Here is a 14,970-nt window from a genome sequence, read left to right on the forward strand (position 1 = left end):
AAACGCCACATCCACTGAGCTACACAGAAGTAACCTTATTATTATACTTGACATCTCCAAGGAATCCAAAGACCCATCGCGGGAGGGCTCTACTCCACACCGCTACAAGCACTCACCGTCTCCCCTACTACTTAATTCTACCACTACTGTATAGCTTATTTTTATTTTAAAAAAATCTGTCTATTGGCCTCCTATATGATTAATAAATGATGACAAAGTGGTCAAGTTGAGGAAACACATTATATTTTCCCTGAAGCGGATAGTGAAAAAATGTCCCTCCCTTCAAAATAATAATAATAATAATAAAAGTCCTTAGTACATGTGCAGTGAACGAAGTATTAATTCAAATAATAATCGCACTGTGGGATCAATCAAACGAAATGAATTCAAGGGACTATTACTGCTGCAAAATTTTATTTATTAATAGGTTTTACTATTATATTAAAATATTTCTTACATTTTACTTTTATGTTTCAATCTTACAGTTAAATAAGATTCAAACATAAAATGAAAATTTGCTTGAAAATGGAAAAAATTCTAAACGATAAATTAAAATTTACTTAAAATTTAAAACATATTCAACTTGTTAGGTGGACAAAGATGTTATTCATGATTGCAAAAAGAAAATAGACAAGCAGCTGTAAACAATCTTACACTTTTAATTTTTATGATATATTGCCGTATGTCTATTAATATACATATATGTAGACCAAACTAACCAAAACGGAAATGTTTCACCTATACGCGGAAGCACGCGATTAATGCAACAAGTATTTGCAACTGATTGTCAAAGACACCTTTAGGCAAAATGAGTATATCACAGCTGAGAAAGATATGTTGTAGTAAAGATTAAAAAGAGTGTCCTATTGTGACAGTGAACCTACAGTTTGTTTTCCGGCATAGTGGCCTACATCCAAACTCCATCAGTGAGACTGTATTTAAAACAGAAACCACTAAATATTGTAATTTTTGTAGTTAATGTTTATTGTACAAAGAAGTTATCTTTTAACGCCAAAATGTTTTAATTTGTTATTCAAATAACTTGTAACCAACTCCCGGTGAAAATAGGTCAACAACCTAACTGTTTAAGGAACTTTTATTTATTTATTTATTTATTTTTTTTATTTCCCCCACTGAGCGAGAGTTCTACTTTCGCTTTCGGGTGGTCTCGGTAAAACAACCGCATGACGTAAATAATATCGCGTGCTGATATGCTACAACACTCATTACTAAGGCAGCACAGTACATGCGCATACAGTTGACTAGCATAAACTATTGTGGTAATGTTATTAAGCTTTCTCAGTTCGGCCAAGTTGGGTAAGTTTCGAATTTTCCAGTGATATTTTGTATAAAATTTAATTTTTTTATTATACTTTGCAAACACGTATTCATTTTCATCCATGAATTCATTTAATTGCAATAATTATTGTTTAGTACAATATTAAAAGAGCAATTATTATGCAGTGGTAGAACCTAGTCACACAGCGTAATAATATCAGTTCTTTTAATTCATCGTTTGGTTGCGTATTTTATGGAGGAAGTAATATATTTCGCTAACAGGTTTAAAATACTTTTGCTATTTGTTCCAAACATATTAATCATATTTCAGACAATATATAGTTTTTAATTTTTAAATTATTTAAATTTCTATAATTTTTGTTGTGTCAAAAATATTTAATAATTGTGCCAATTTTGTTGCCTTCGAATTATATCGCAAGCGTGTAAGTAAACGTCAGCTTTCAACAATTTCATAACATAAAATAGTTCAGAAAGAGCATGACCGATAGCCTTTAATTCACTAAATTATTATTATTATTATTATTATTATTATTATTATTATTATTATTATTATTATTATTATTATTATTATTATTATATCGACTCTCCTGGAGTCGGATACGTGTCGAAGTAAAGTACTAAATTGCAGTACTTTGAATCTTGTATATTAGGAAATTGGCTGTCTATAAACTTAATAAGAAAACATTTCTCGATAATCGATATGTAAAGGAGTATTATTTAGCAACTGTACAATTTTGTGTGTGTGTGTGTGTCTACGCTTAAATACTGTATAATTGATTTACTGTATATACTGTATATTCGGCACTGCAACGAAATGTGAATATCCGGTATCAAACTGAAGTGGAAGGATTTTCCTTCCGGAAAAGGTCGTGTTTCCTTTTGTAATCGGAGAACACGCATTTAACAGACAAAATATTCAAACTGGTGGATTGTGGAGAGCGGCTGAGTAGAGTTTATGCAGTGATCTCCCAAGAGAGTCGTGAGACTCTCTGGAGGTGGCAAGTAATAATAATAATAATAATAATAATAATAATTTTAGAGGGATTCGAAGGCAGCTTCGAGACGCCAGCTCGAAGTTGGCGTATCTGCTTACCGCATAATACGCCAGCAAGCTTTGCGATCTCATTGTTTAATCAGTTCAAGACATGATCGAGGAAAGAAATAAGCAGTACAACGCCATCATCTCAATTTCCATTCGGGAAACAGACGCAACGCTAAATGACGACATTTGCAGGTTCACTGAACAGTGCAACTTCGACCCCAAGAAAATCATACGGAGAGATGGGACGAACTGTCTGTGTTTAATAAAAGTGACCTGCGAAATTGATTTTGAGAGAGCTAAAAGCTCGAAACTTGCATCCTGCTCAACGGCAGCCATGTCTTCTGGGCTCCAGCTAAAGGTTTTTGGCCTTAACTTCTGCACAACACTACCCCAAACACTATTATTGCGACTTCACCCACAGAAAAAACCAACCTCCTGGCTTCCTGCTTATCCTTCAACTATTGCATAGCTGATTATGGTAAATGTCTTCCAACACTCAATACTATGTTTGATCTTTTGCCAGAAAGAGATCAGAAAGAGTTTACTCACCAAAAAAATCTCTCGGCCCTGATACCATCCCTCCAATTGTGCGCCAGAGCTGACTCCCATTTTATGCTGCCTATTTACACTTTCTTATTCCACATGTATCTATCTTGCAGTCTGGAAACTAGCCCATATACAATCTATTCCTAAGAAGGGTGACAAATCCTTACCTTCAGACTACCGTCCAATTTCTCTCACCTCATTTCTTTCTAAAGTAATGGAAAGAACCATCAATGGCCAACTCCTACACCATCTTCAATATTCTCATCTAATAAATGACCGACAGTATGGATTCCATCACTGTCAATCAGAAGGGGATCTATTAACCTACGCCATCCATCTCTGAACAAACACCTTGGAAAGGTTTTGCGAATCTCAAGTGGTTCCTTTTGATATCTAAGGCTTTTGACCGAGTTTGGTACAAAGGCCTATTAGGAAAACTCCCATCATTCGGTCGGTCCCCTGATTTCTGCAATTGGCTAGCCAGCTTTCTGGCCGGACGCTCACTTCGAGTGATGGTGGATGGCTTCTTCTATCTATACAAGTAATGCTGGGGTTCCACAAGGCTCTGTTCTCTCTCTCCCACTCTCCTTCTTCTTTACATAAATTATCTTCTCCAGCTGACTGATAATCCAGTACACAGTTTTGCTGATGACAGCACATTGCACTCATCCTTTTTCGTTTGACAAAACCCGCAACCAAAAATCATCATAGTCTTCAGAAACTTCTAACTAGCTTCTACTACCTTCAATTCAGAAATCTAACTTCTACTACCTTCAGTTCCGATATTCAAAGCATTCATCCATGGGATTTGGTAACATTGTCAACTCCAATGGCAAAACACAGCTCTGCATCATTTCCCATAAAGAAGAATTCCATTCTTCCAACCTCATCCTTGACAATACTGAAATCTCTATTCAAGATGAGATTCACCTTTCAAATCTCTCTTGGCACAAAACATATCACAACTATTTTCTCCAAAAAAAATTAGGCTTTCTCTTTTGCTCGAGGCGTTACTCTGTACAGCTCTTAAACATTCCCGACCATTGAATACTGCTCTCATATCTTTGGTGGTGGTGCCCTTAAGAGCTTTCTGAAAATACTGTGTTCTATACAGAAAAAAGCAGTTAGATTGATCAACGACCCCTCTCTCACTAACACACTCCACCAACTTACGCACGGGCGTTCAGCCTCTGCAGCCTGCATCTTCTATAAATACTTTAATGGCCGCTGTTCTTCAGAATCGGTATCAATAATTCCACCACTTCTCTTGCAAATCCGTCCAAATGCATGCAGCAGCTAACCAACACCTTCTCACAGTTCAAATATCTACTCATTCTCTTCTTTATTTATCCTTTCCACTGCTGCCCTCTGGAACAGTCTTCCGCCACACGTGTTTCCCAAGGAATACGACCCACACCTTTTCAAATGAAATGTGAATAAGTTCCTTATCCTTTATCCACGGTACTAACGTACTATAGACTGACCAACCTCTCGTGAATGGGCTCCCCATAATAAAAAGAAGGGAAAAAAAAAAACAAATATCAACGGGATTGTTCGTTGATGCTTCGGATCTTTTTATGCAGCGATAGAACTTCGGTTTTCATGTTACAGCTTCCTTCAGTTCATAAAGCCCACAGAACATCGACAAAGTCAATATCCTTGAATGCGTTGCCGTTCTTAGACTCGCGAATGGAACGGTCCTAGAGCGAAGATTCTCGATATCCATTGTTCTGGTCTTAAAGGTATCAGGATATCTCTACGTTCCATTTAACTCAATCCCAGTGTGCATTCACATTTCGTATAGAGTACCCGAGAGAATAGTTAGAACTGATTAGGACAAGGAATATATTTCTTTCTCCCTTCGACCGTTGTCGATTTGTGGAAGAATACAGTAGCGAATAAATCATTCCAAACACATATTAAAGAAAAAACTTAATTTACAAGAAAATAAAAATTAAAATTTAAACTCCAGCTTTACCTAATAATTTATATGTGCTCCTCTGTTCCTAATTAGTTCATTAATTCGCTTAGGCATGGACTCTACTAACGTAGAATACATTTTTGTATCGAAACCATACTTTATAATGGATTGTATTAAGTTAACCTTTGTATCACAATTGAATTTTCCGAGTCTCTTTTTCACTATGGCTCACAAATTTTCTATTAGGCTAATGTCAGGGGAGTTACTTGGCCACCGAAGCAATTGAATATTGGGATTTGTGAGGAACTCTTACTTTTTTCTGAAGTGTGGCATGGAGCGAGATCCTGTTGGAAGTTGAGCACTTTGCCTTTCTGGATCTGTGGGACCACTCTTTTCTCCAATATGTTTATGTATTGGTCACTTTTCATCATACCGTCAACAGGCACAAGTGATCGTGGACGATCATGTGTAAAACAACTCCAGAACATCTTTTTACCTGTTTGTTTAGGAGCTTGTTGAAGATGGCAGGGAGAAGTCTTCTCAGTCGCTGATTTGCAAACATAAAGTATTCCTGTCCTTGGAGAGGCTGTCATCTGAGAATATGAACTGCTTCCAATTATTAGCAGTCCAATCTTTGTACACGTTTGCCCACTGGACCCTCTTTTTCTGCAGAGCCGTGGTCAACAGTTGTTTCTTTTTTAATCTGTGAGCAGTTTCCTCTGCTTCCAACAATCTTCGACGGGCTGTCATGTCAGAAACATTAATCCCACTAGTTGCCAATTCTTTATTTAAGTCAACAACAGACAATCTTGGATTCATTTTGATTTTCTTAACTAGTAAACGATCTTGAGTAAGTGTAGTTTTCCTTTTTTGCCCACATTTTCCTTTTCTGTCAGGAAAAAAAAGGTATCTGTCTCCTTAAACCTCCTTAAAATCATCGCATTAATAGTAACCAGACCAACACCACACTCACTGGCTTTGAGTCATGCATGTGTCCTGAGAAAGAGTACATATCTTTGAACGCTTTCTTGTAGATGTATCCATTTTATAGCTACACAAAATGAATAAAAGACTAAAATGTCAGCTTTCCACTATTAATAAACATCGTAGAAACAGTTAAAACACGCAGCACTCAATCAAAATAGTGAATTGAACCAAAACCGAAAATATTAAACCGAAACCAAAATTATTGTGAACTGAAGCAAAAACCAAACCACAAACTTGACTCTGCTTGATCGAATTAATTTGTTCGCTACTGTGTGTTTGCAAAGTACTCCTAGCAGTGACAACCAGAACGGGAACAACCAGAACAATTTGATTTTCATGTGATGTTTCAGTTGTTTTTCGACCACCGATATATTATGTTCGTTTACTCTCTTTTGTACAGAAACCATAGATCGGAGTAAGAGAAAGTAAAGAGAATACACACTTTTACAGTTTTATTCCAGTTGTCAGATTTATTGCGTGTCACTGGAAACACTAGTTGCAAGTCTCGTTGTAACCAGCTGGTTACTGGCCTTATTTACGATTTTGATGCAAGAATTATTTAATCGCTTAGGAAAGAATGTCCCAGGAAGTGTGTTCGTGTGTGCCGCAAAGTACAGAAGCTGTGCTTATAAGGCATGTAGGGTTCCTTCACTTTTGGAATGGGTTAAGCTGATTTATCGGGCACTAAAGAACCCTAAATTGGGGTCAGCGAATAAATTTTAGAACTCCCCATAAGATAACTTGGTTAAGGGAAGTGCTGGTTCGTTGTTAAACTGCACCAAAGACATCTTATCAAAAGCAAAGAAAAGATGCTAATTATTTCGGTGCACAAAACTTACTTGTAGATAGTAACGCAATCATTACTGGTTGACATTAATAGACAGATAATAAGGAACGTGCGGGTGTGTAGTGGAGGGAGGGAGGGAGAAGTCTAGGATTGATTTCCGGGTACCTTTTTGGATTTTATGAAATTGCTTTGTATTTGAGCTACTTTATTGGACTATTATACGAAGTAGTTAATTTTAATTTACCGTTAATTGATATTGAAAGTCTCTTCATGTGTGTGTTTTACAATACATTTAACTATGAAACGTAAAAAAAATAGTTTTCAGATGATAAAACAAATGTTTTCATTATAGTGAGGAATTTGCAGGAATTTATGTCTGCTGTATATTTCAAAAGTTGCCTGTTGATCGAAATCTTATATACATATATACATCGTTCCTCGTAAAATCCTTTTTCTGGGTTCTGTGGTATCCAGCCATTTCATCAATACCACTCTACTAACTTCAGTTGAAGTGTTCGAACATCCGTACTTGTGACAAAGGTGATGTCCTACTGAAATTTGTAAAGCCTAGCTGATAAAATAGCACGATTCCTGATAGTATAGTCCAGGATACCGCAGTATAAGGTCTTGTACTATGAACCAATGTGAGGATTAGCTTTTGTTACCCAACTCTTGGGACTGAATGAAGATTGTTCATTTCTAGGGTTGTCAAGTTTCAATTACGACTGAAATAACTAAGTCTTTTGAGCCAATGCATTAGGTCTTTTAATTGTGTTTGTTCTTCCTCCGCATTTATTTTTGGGGGAGCTTTAAATTTTTTAATCTCCTCCCTTAAAATTCACAGCCAATTGACAACACAAATAATGTTAACAAGATAATGTTAACAAAATGACACAACCTCCCCTAAACCTGGGGAAACTATCCTACTCATTCCCTCATAGTTATGTCAGTATTAGCGTGTTTCACATACAGGGTGGCCACAAAATAACTTTCCCTCTTTGGAGGCATCTGTAGCTAAAACCAATAAACGGAATGAGACCAAATTTTATACTGAGAATTTTGAAGTCATGGGGAGATGAATTCCGCAAAAAAAAAAAAAAAAAAAGTACCAAAAGTCGCTGATAGGAGGAAATTTTTGGCACTAGCGGAACCGAAAGCAGTTAAATATTTGCAGAAACGCAGGTAAAAAGGATTATGCAAATTTTACTGTGCGTACGTGACAGCAGCGCCACCAATTCCACTTAAAAAGGGATTGGGAACGTTCAGGCAGTTATTCGAATGACTGACGAATTGTGTTTAATATGCATCCTCCTTGCCTCAGCGTGCTTAACTTGTTAAGTTGTTTTCCAATGGCAACATTTCAAGACATGCAAGTTGGCGTTCCCAACTTGCATGTCTTGAAAGAGAACATAAAATGGGCTGTTATGAACATCCAATCTGACTTCTTTCTCTCAGCTGTAGAGCATGTCGCACACCGGATGCAATTTATTGTACACAAGAAAGATCAGCACATTGAAAATCATTATGTGGTCCAGGGGGACCATGATTCTAATGAATAAAACATTATTTCTTGTGAGTTCAATCACTACATTAATTTATGTGTCTCTCGCAAGTTGTTGTTTTAGTTTAATTATTATTATTATTATTATCATTGTAACGCGCCACATATCCATCTGGAATGAGTGACGCGTCTGTCGCTTGCACCATCGAAATGTTATTATTCCTTTTTATCTGCCTTTAATGTAATTATCCGCTTGTTTTTGGCTCCGCCAGTGCCAAAATTTCCCCTATCGACGACTTTTGGTACTAAATGTTTTTTTTCTCGGAAATCATCTCCCCCATGCCTTCAAAAGTCTCAATATAAAATTTGGTCTCATTCCGTTTATTGGTTTTAGCTACAGATGCCTCCAAAGAGGGAAAGTTATTTTATGGCCACCCTGTATATACACAGTGCTATAAAATATGCACGCATTTAACTTGAATTTTATTAATCATCATTTTCAAAATATATTGCTGTGCCAATATGATTCCGTATTAAACTATCTAATAAAAGGTTCACTTTTCCTTCATTGTCAGTGATATGGTCGCGTGACTTCCCAGACTCATTCACGTGGACTAAGCCAGATACTTTTTTCCTGTTTTTGTTGTATACAGAATAGGAAATAAATCGATGACAAAATTGGTTTCCTTTCTTCATTAGAAAACAAAGAAGGAAAAAAATGTCTAATACTGTTTAATGCTGTTTTCCCCATCCTCACCTTAAAGGAACAATTTGCGAATAGGATTTTTCCTTAAGGAAAAGTGGTAAACCCTTAGAGAGGAAAAGTGACCTTAAAATGATAGAAATCTTATTGAGCATTCTTATACAAGGATACGAAGTCGTTTTCATTCAGCAGAAGCTGCTTGGGATGACATAGAAAACCCTTCTGTTTTTAAATTCATGAGACTGGTTGCTTTCTCATACCAGAAATAAACAAGCAATCAAACTACGAGTAAAATATTAGTCCTTCGCTACCTTCTATTCCCACCTTCCCAGAGGCGTAGCTAGAGGGGGCGGTCCGCTCTGGGTGGCACTTTCATCCTTTTTGAACTTTTGCAGTTAATTCTTAAATACAGTCTCGAGAACTCAGTTCCAAATATTGTAATACTACAGCGAATTTTCCTCACAATTGCTATTTGTGAGAGGAGTTTTTCTAAATAAAACTGATTAAGAAGTATCTACATTACTATGAAATAGACTTCGACAATGTCATCGACGATTTTGCTAACAAAGCAAGAAAAATAACATTTTAGAATGTTGAAAATTAAAGTTTTACTTAAAAAAAACAAACACAGTATTTTAATTTATTTCCCTATACGTTGTTTTGATTTTTTGAAGTATTTTTGGCGTGTATTGAGAGGGGCGGCAAACTCAGGGTCGCCCCGGGCGGCAAAGGCTCTAGCTACGCCACTGCCCCCCCCCCCTGCCAAAAGAAATCAGTGTAGAAGTATCAGGAGAAAGTCTAATTATTATTGATGGCCTAGAAAAGATGTTTATTATTATTATTATTATTATTATTATTATTATTATTATTTTAGCTAGGCATGATATCACAGATAATGAAATAATGACTCAGTATAGTATACATAGTTATTGAAAGAACGACTATGTGTAAAATGGCAGAAATACCCTGATGTGCGCTCGCGAGCATGTGCTTATATAAATTTTATTCAGATATTGTTATTTTCTTCTTCCTGTCTGTCCAAAATAATGCGCTTCACATCGACAGATTTCCCGTGAAGAAGACTTTCTATTCATAATAATTATTGAAGCAATGCTATGTACAGAAATTATGTTTAGGCTTACTTTTAGCGCCGCCAGTAATAAGTTATGCGCTATTGATCAGAGACTTCTAGTTGATATGTAAATACATACCACATTCATAATGTGCAACATATGGTTAAATTAATTTTTATTGATGTACTGCACGTACCGGCCACTGAATTAGAAACCTTTAAGCAGATATACGCAGTACAGGTAGTCCTCGACTTACGACGATTCGTCTGTACTAACTGAGCTACGGAGGCTCTCAAGTTGAACATATTTGCCGAAATTTAATGTAATATTGCTGTATATCGGTTCCAAGGTTAGATATAAATGATGAAAATTATTAATATTTTTTTCTAATATTTGCAGAAAGTAGTTTTGTGAAATATCGCTGGTAGAGTTTTATTAGAATGATATAGCTTTGTTCAGTTAATTGTTTTCGCTGTTTTTTTTTTTTTTTTTTTTTTTTTTTTTTATACGTTGGGCCCATATACGAGAGGTTGGCTGATCAACCTATAGTACGTTAGTACCGCCGTATATGGGTAGTGGGTTGGGAAAGGAGAAATTTGTTTACGTTTGATTTAAAAGCCTATATATTGTATTCCTTGGAAAATACGTCAGGAGGAAGACTGTTCCACAGCTGCAGTAATAGGATGAAGGAGAAGGAAAACTTGTTCTGTGGGTTTCGAGGTGTACTGTGAAAGGATGTTGGGCGCAGCTGTACGTGTTCCAATTGGCTTAGTACTAGGTAGGGGAATTATTGATGCTATTTCAGATGAACATTTTCTATGGAAAATTTACAGAATACGTATACTGAAGAAACCAAATATCTGTGCAAATGTGTGTGTGTGGGGGGGGGGGGGTGAGTTGGTAACAGATGGATCATTAATCAATCTAATTGCTCTCCTGTGTATTGAGTCAAGCATTTTGGAGGGAGCTTTTAGGAGCCCCACTCTAAATGTGAGAACAGTATTCGATAGCTAGGGAGATTTGTGATTTGTTATAAGGATAACAGCTGTTTAGAGGTGAAGCAATGTCTTGAGCGAAAGAGAAATCCTAGTGTTTTGGAAGCTGAGGATGCGTGGGTTGTCATGTGTTTATGCCAGGAGAGTCTTGATGTCAGGGTTATTTCAAGAAGAGAAATCTCATCTTGTCTGGGGATTTTGAGTGTTATTAAAAACAATACTTGTGGAAAATAGTTCTTTTTTGTGAGCGACAAGAACAGAACTGGGTTTTACTAGCGTTGAAGTTGACGAGATCATCTGAGCCCACTGGAGGATGGCTTGGAGGTCAGAGTTAAAGGCAGTGGTGGTTGATGTTCTGTGAATTGTGTAGAGTAGGGTTTGTCAAATGAAAGGGAGGAGTGTAATGTGCTGTCATCTGCAAAACTGTGTATTGGGTTGGAGGTCAACTGAAGTAGGTCATTGATATACAGAAGGAAGAGGGTCGGTAAGCGAACTGAACTTTGTGGGATCCCAGCGTCCTTGCCTATTTTGTGAGATCTTTGGAACTACAGGCTGTCTTCACCACATTCCAAGAAAACGTCTGCTAGAGGGTACAGCAACAAAAAACAAAACAAAAAAATCTATCACTAATGGCTTACGTACAATGCTAAAATTAGATATCGAACAGCACTGCATTACAGAGACACAACTTTCACGCTTCTATAGCATGCTGACCTTCTTTTGATCCTCCTTAACGCTCTCCACTCTTCCAATATCGCCTGCAGCATAGCATGGTGCACTGTCGTGTTATAAGAGAGATACATCTGTTCCGTAAAATAGGAAGTTATAAATTATCTAAAAAGGGGGATAATATGTATATTACGGTCTTCTACCTCTGCACGACCAGTCACGGTGTTGTTTACGTGAGTTTAACTCTCTGCTTGATAGCCATAGTTGATGTATGGTTTATGTACAGTTGCCCTTCCTTAAATTCAGGACTGCGAAATTCTTTAGTAGCTTAGCACTACTGGAATCATCCATAGAGGTCGTGCTTGATTATTTCCGCATCGGACTTCCGAGATGCTCTATACCAGTTTCCAAGCACCCTTCGGTTGCTTGCTACTGTTAGCTCTCCAGGTCTTCCTGTGCATTTCTTGGCTGAGATATCCTTTTTTTTCATCATCTAATAATATGGTCCTACAGTTCATTTCTGGATAATCATCTTCTAGCAGTGTCATGAACGGGTAGGTTACTAATATGGCTTCCTATGACAAAACCGCTTTTGAAGTCCGCATGTTCTTCTAGGTATATACATACACATCGATATATAGAGATATATCTTTTATCTTAAATCGCAGTAGTATGTGTGTATTCCTGCCATATGTGACGATAAAAATATCATATCAGTATGATCCATTAAAAAAAACAAAAAAACAGGACTGTCTCAATATTTCGACATAGCGTATACACCACACCATTTCCCCAGCCTTTTATGAAAAGCATAAATAGATAAACTTAAGTATCTTCTTAAAACGTTAAAAAAAATTAGAAGAGTATACAAACTACTCGATTAGGTATCTGCTACTCAGAGTAGCCAGACGGTCATCTTTATGGGAGATCGTAACATCTTCTATGTGAAGCGCATTATTTTGGACAGACAGGATGGACTATCATGATAAGAAGAAAAGAACAATATTTAAATAATTTTTTTTCATATAAAGAAAATATCAAATTTTATCTGTCTCAACCACTTAAAGAAATATTCTTCGTAATCTATAAAATCTATACACTACATCCACCAGAACAAATAAAATAAAAATGAAAAGTTAAATTATATAAATATATATGAAAATAAAGATGTAATACTGCCAAGAGAGTTTCTTTTCTACACAATGGTATATCTGTTTTCCATCATCAGACCAAATATTGAGGAGTGTATGGGTGGATCATTGAGAAAAAAAGGACAGGTCAAAGTTTACATTGATAATGCATGTCGGTGAGTTGAATAGAGTGTGCGTGGAAGGGGGGAGTAACCATTGTGTTTCGTAAAAACCAGGTCGAATGGGAGGATCAGTGAGTTTTGGAAACCGGCTCCTGACAACGTTTCCTGGTGGGTTCCTGCTAGATGGCGCATTTAACCAGACACTTCCTAGCTGGAGGAAGTATCTGGTTAAATGCACGCTAACCAACAATGGACTTCCTTTATTCTGTTGAGATTTACCGAAATGCTTGGAGTGAATATTTCATATTTACTGGAAAGATTTCGAATTGAACAGTGGAGCAATGGGATATAAACTCTCTTATCAGTTCCATTTCTTATTTTGAGGAATGCAATGCTAAGCCATAATTTAGAGCTTCTAAGTTATGACTCAAATGCATGACAATACAGTAATCCCTCGATTAATGCGCCTAATGCGTTCTTTAAAACAAGCGCATTAATCGAAAACGCACTAATCGAATATATATATATTACATAATAACCTATGGGAAACAGTATGATTCGTTCCTCAAATTTCTTTTTTGAACCTTATTTTTTTTATAAAAAAATTAAGGTATGTCTCAGGACCTAGTTAAAAGAAAACCATGACGCTGAACGACAAATAAACATATTCAGAATATAAATTTTATTATTCTACTTAATAAAGAATTGAGCTAACGTAGTTTGTCGGGCATTTTGTTTCTTTTTTTCATACAACCGACGGTATGGCCCTGTTGCCTCGTCTACTCTTCTGCAAATTTTACTGCTTCTCTTCATCAGGGTCAGCCTCTAAGCATTGCTGCTTAAAAACTTCGATTGTACGAAAAATATTTTCAAATTGTTTCTGTGAAATCTCTTTTGGTTGACTATCAGTGGTTAAATTTTCTTCATATTCTTCGGGATCTTCCCGCTGTGCATCTAAATTTAGTAGGTCAGAATCACTCAATTCTTCAGAATGAGATTTAATTATGGACATTATCATTGAAGGGGAGAAAGAAATGAAGGACGTACGAATTGGTTGCCAACACGCAAAATCACCTGCTTTATAGATAAAATTTCCCGACTGTTATACAAGCAAAATAGTTACCACTTTAAAAATTGTAATGATCATAAAAGAGAAGTTAATTTCCGACGTGTAATAATAAACAAACTCATCCCACAAGACGGATTGATAACCCTATTATTGGAATGGATTCTCCTTTTTGTGACATGCGCAGAAGTGTCGAAGGATCTCGAATCTGTGGACGTACTATAGCAGACGACATAAATTTTGGCGGTAAAAATTTGGAACACAGTATACATAGTGTACATGGAAGTAGTGTAGTATGCCATTAAAAATAACTTTGTAAAATGGTTTAAATCGGTAACTAAATTATTTCATTCTGGTGAGTGATTTTTTAAAATAGTTAGGCATAAAAATGTATAGATCGAAATGTTTAAAATCTGTAAGATTTATTTTTGAGATGTATATAGGCGCACTAATCGAATTTTAGAGGCGTACTAATCGAATTTTAGAGGCGCACTAATCGAATTTGGGTATCGAAAAAAAATGACGCACTAATCGGGGGCGCATTAATCGAGGGATTACTGTATAGTCATGCGACTGGATGTAAGAGGGAGTGAGAGATTTCACTGTGTGTGTGTGTGTGTGTGTGTACGCAAGGTTGTTTTCTTTTGTTTCACTGTTAAGTCTGAGACACTGCCTGAATGTCAAATGCCTTTATATTGATATATATAAATATATATCAGTGTCGTGGCGTGCCCATTTAGGTTGGATGTGCTGTCATGTGGCTTATGCAACCTGCGCTACAAAATTAATCAGACCGTATGATTGCATTTTTATTGATGTATGACAATTTTAAGGGTACATAGCGCATCAGCGCTCATCTTAATTGATTCAATGCAATTAATTGCAGGATAATTTTAAACACAGTACTTTAATTATCAATTAATATGATTTTAAATATGGAAAGCATAAAGGTCAAATGAACAACAACTGTGCTTCACGCGCAGCGTTTATGTGAGAAGCACGGAGGGTTTACGTTTCGTAGTGAGATTAGATTATCATCGGCAAATACTCGAGTGAGACACGGGTAATTTAAATTTTTGATACGATTTTTAAATACAGCCATATAATATTTGCAGAAATTGGAGAAAGT

General features: G+C 36.4%; 1 protein-coding gene across 1 annotated transcript in view; it reads left to right on the plus strand.

Moving 5' to 3' along the window:
• The first annotated feature begins 1,284 nt into the window (after window positions 1-1,284).
• LOC150093313 (alpha-tocopherol transfer protein-like) overlaps window positions 1,285-14,970 on the plus strand; it is a 69,041-nt gene continuing 55,355 nt past the window's right edge. Inside the window, exon 1 of the mRNA XM_090413310.1 lies at window positions 1,285-1,317. The gene's annotated coding sequence lies outside the window, so the exon portion shown is untranslated. The remainder of the gene's footprint in view (window positions 1,318-14,970) is intronic.

This window comes from Typopeltis vanoorti, chromosome 24, assembly GCF_054136105.1.
Source record: "Typopeltis vanoorti isolate ZY-2024b chromosome 24, IOZ_Tvanoo_1.0, whole genome shotgun sequence".
Lineage (NCBI taxonomy): Eukaryota > Metazoa > Arthropoda > Arachnida > Uropygi > Thelyphonidae > Typopeltis > Typopeltis vanoorti.